We start from the raw sequence: 4,638 nt of genomic DNA, 5'->3' as shown, positions 1-4,638 counted from the left end.
ATAGAAAAGGCTGTCAAGTATTCTAGGATTGTTGACCAAAGATGGATGCCCCAATGTTGCAAAGGAACCTTGGGTTTCTGTCCAGGCAGCCAGCTGTTTTTGTCATTCCTCACGTTTTTTTTGGAAGCTGCTTGAACACACTTTTCACTTACTCAGTTACTATTGTTTCTTTCTCAGGTCTCTGATGTAGTTGAAGACTAGACAGTTACAGTTTTCTTTGTTTAACAGACTCAAAAAGAAAATTCACTAAAGAAATGTAAAGTATATAAAGTTGAGAGATATGAAAATATAATTTTGAACTGATAACACAAGTTAGAATAGAAAGTGAATTATGTATAATACTTTGGACTCATCAGGATAGGATAATGAAGTATATTTTCTGAATCTGTCAAATGCAAATGAACTAGGCATTGTTGATGCACTTATTGCCTGTATATATTGTATATAGTTATTGTGCTTATTATATATAGATTCTCTTGTAGACCAGGCTGGCCTCGAACTCACAGAGATCCGCCTGCCTCTGCCTCCCGAGTGCTGGGATTAAAGGCGTGCGCCACCACAACCTATAGATTTTCTTATATTCGGTACAGCCTTCTTTTTTATTAGACAAAAGGGGCAATGCATAAAAAGTAATATTTTGTTTATGTTTTAACAAATAAAGCTTGCCTGCAGATCAGCATGCAGAGCTAAGCCACTAAAGGCCAGGGAGTGGTGGCACGCACCTTTAATCCCAGGACTCAAGAAACAGAGGCAGGGGGATCTCTGTTAGTTCAAGGCCAAGACTGAATTTGTCTAAAAGGGAAACAGAGCTCACCCAGTGATTCCAGCACTTGTCTTTAATCACACGCCTTTAATTCCAGCACTAGAGAGGAATATAAGGTGGGACAAGACAGGAATTCGCTCTTTTTCAGTCCTAAGATTTCATACAGGTAAGAGCTCTCTGGTGGCTTGACTGCTTTGCTTTTCTGATCTTCAAGTTGAACCCCAATATCTGTCTCTGTGTTTTTATTATTTGTGTTTTTATTATTTGTGTTTTAAATTCCTGGAAATTTCCCTAACACCAGCTTTCCCCCTAAGCCCATGACGGCCCCCACTATTAAGATAACTCTTCCATTGCTCTCCCGGTCTGTCACTCCCCCAACTTGACCATCTATCCCTGATGGGAGCCCATCCCCTAGGTATGTCTTGATGCAGGGAGGGAGGAGCTTGGTCCTGCTTAAACTTGATGTGCCAGGTTTTATTGACTCCCCATGGGAGGTCTTACCCTTTCTGAGGAGTAGATGGGGTGGGGGAGAGAGTGGGGAGCAGAAGGGGGAATTGTGGTTGGTATGTAAAATGAATTTAAAAATGAAAAAAGAACTGAACACACACAAAAGAAAATGCTGCACAGACCTACAGCCCAGTCTATGTCTCAGTTAAGGTGTCCTCCTCTTATTTTGTGTTCAGTTGAAATAAATCTAGTCAGCATACCCTCACATTTCAGAATCTATCATCTTTGCCTCAAAATGTCCTCTAAGACTTCATTTCCAGGGCCGTGTTGGGCCTCTGGCACTGTGACAAACAGAGGAACAGACGAGTAAAAAATAAGTGTCCCTTTGGAAACTGAAATTGTTTGAGTCAAAATCCACTGTGCCCTTGTGAGTGGCCGGGAGCTAAACTGTTCTCAGGACTGTAGTTGGAACAGCTATTTGGAAGTCTTGCCTGGGGGAAAGGCATTTTGCCTGGGACCCTCTTTATCCACCAGGACCTCTATGTGGTTTTCACTGGCTTCTCCCGTCATTCTAGCTGGATGATACTGGTAGGTTGGCCCAGGTCCCTGTTCAAGAGAGAACCAGGACCTTTGGATAAATAAACTACAAGTTTTGCATGTGTCAGAATCTGACCCAAGACCACTACATTCTGTTACCTAAACTCGCACGTACCCTGTTATCTCCTTGACCAGAGGTCCCCTCCTAAAGAGTTATTAAGGGCAGTTTCTTTGCTTGCAGCAGCTCCCTTCCCCTTTAATGCTCCCCCACCACCATCCACTGCAGTAGTTTGAATGTAATTGGCCCCCATAATCTCATAAGGAGTGGCATTATAAGGAGGTGTGGCTTTGTTGGAGTGTGTATGGCCTTGTAGGAAGAAATGTGTCACTGTGGAGGCAGGCTTTGAGGTTTCTTATGCTTAGGGTATCCCCACCCATGTCTCATTTGACTTCCGGTTGTCTGTAAGATATAGGACTTCTCCAGTACCATGTCTACCTGCACGCTGCCATGCTCCCCACCATGATAATGGACCTCTGAAACTGTAAGCAAGCCACCCCAATTCAATGTTTTTTTTTTCTAAGAGTTGTTATGATCATGGGTATCTCTTCACAGCAATAAAATGCCTAAGACACATACCCAACTTAAATGATCCCATAAATATCCAAACTCCCGCTTGGAGGCACTGTTCTCCCTTTTCAGAGACACATAGCAGTTCATGCCCCAGTAAAGCTTTGATTTTTGGCCTTATTAGTCTTGCTCTCCTGTAAACCTTACAGATATAAGTGGCTGCATCTCAAGATCTGTGGCTTTTTTTTTTTTTTTTAACTTTTGGTTACTGTATCTTTAATAACTTCCCTCAATGAAAACTGAAGACATATCTATCATGACTGTTCTCCACATAGAATACCACGTCATATTATAAAATTAATTCATTGCATGTCAAGTACCAGAGCCTTGTTCCTGGCTTGTTCTCTTGAACCATTTGCCCTTGTTTGGTAAGTGAGCACCCAAGCTATGTAAAGGCTTCATCTGTCATCTCTAAATTCCGTATGAATGTTGTTCCACCTACAGGATTCAGACGCTGCTTCAGTGTCCCCTGCCATTCCTAAAAAATGTATTTGTGACTTAAGAAATGTTTGGTAGAGTGCTTGCCAGGCACACACAAGGTCTTGGGCTTGATCTGCAGCACCACCAGAAGACTCAACAAGAAAGCAAGAGAAAAGTCAAAACCAAGGTGTGTGTGTGGGGGGGGGGAGTGAATTATCAAAAAAAGGATATCCAACCACAACAGAGTGTACAAGTTTTATGGACATGAACCTAATTCTTCTAATAAAATCCTAAAGTGGAATGCCAGGGATCCGGCAGTCATTGGACTATGCTTACAGCTGCAACTAAGGGCTTCCCAGCAGATTCTGGTTAGTTTGAGGACCGTTTTGGCAGAATGCAAAACCATCCAAGGATTCCCTGGAAGCAGGGAGCTTTCAGAGGACCACAGAGTGGAGGGCTGAAAGGGCAGTTTTGTATTAAGTTATTCTGATAAACTACTCTGAATCCTTGAAAGCAGTCAGTCCTCAGGAGCCTCTGCTGTCTATACTAGGACAAAGTGAATCTCCCAGAATCACAGGTGGTCCAATACCCATCTCTTTCTGGGGCTGTATGTCCTCACCTCGATTCTGAAGTCCACGGATGTTAAGTGTCAGCAGGCCTATGCTCCCTCTAGAGCAGTGGTTCTCAACCAATGGGTCTCCACCCCTTTTGGGGTCCAACAAACGATCTTTTCAGAGGGGCTATGTAGCAGATACCATATACTTATATTACAACTCAATTATAATTTGCTACAAGATAGTAACAAAATTAGTTATGAAGTAGCAACGAAAATAATTTTATAGTTGGGGGTCACATCATGAGGAACTGTATTCAAAGGTTGCAGCAGTAGGAAGGTTGAGAACCAGTACTCTAGAGATACTAGAAAGGGTCTCTGCTCTAGCATCTCTAATGTTTGGTCCACGGTGGTACAACAGCTCAACGTTCCTGGATGTGCTCTGAATCACGCTCTATGCAAGAACACAATGCTATATACACTGCTTTCTACAATTTGGTCCATGAGATTTCTACGGTAAGGCCTTTTTAAGATGCTGTTCATGGTTTTCATCCATTTGGGTTCCTTATGGATCACTTTTTCCATAGTTGCTCTGTAGCCATTTGTAGGACAGACTGCTCTCTGCATTGATTTGTCTGTACGTCTTTGATAATCAATTGACAGGATTATAGTAGGGCTGTTCTGTCCCACTGGCCTGTTCACCTATGCCTTCCAATAATACATTAAAAAATTACTGTACTTTATGGTAAGTGTTGCCTTCCAATAATACATTAATTACTGTACTTTATGGTAAGTGCTTAGAACCAGATGTACAGGTTCTTGAAGTGTTTTTCTAGTCTTATGACATCTCTTCAAGGTTTAGAATAGTTGGTACATTTTAGGAATTAAATTGGCATTTTGCTTAGTCTATAGATGAAGGTGAAAAAACTTATTAGTTCAGGCGTTTAGAAAGGACTGCTGGGTTCTCGGCTCTCAATTCACATCAACCCCCTTCCAAGGCTCAGAGAACGTTGCTAAAGAGAGGGTTGGAAAGAAGCTATGCACAAGAGCAAGCCAACAAGTCAACATTCTCACGCAGCACTAATTAGACTCAGTGGGTTGGGGAAAAAAGAAGTAGGGAGGTGAGCATGTTGGGGATGCCAGAGGAATAAAAAGGGGAGCTGGGAGTAGATATGACCAAGATACATTATTTACATGAGCGAAACTATCAAATAAATAACATTCTATTAAAATAAAACTAACCAACCTCTTGGAATAATCCTAACAAAGGAAGCGACAGATCTCTACAAT

This window comes from Chionomys nivalis, chromosome 24, assembly GCF_950005125.1.
Source record: "Chionomys nivalis chromosome 24, mChiNiv1.1, whole genome shotgun sequence".
NCBI lineage: Eukaryota > Metazoa > Chordata > Mammalia > Rodentia > Cricetidae > Chionomys > Chionomys nivalis.
This window is presented reverse-complemented; position numbering follows the sequence as displayed.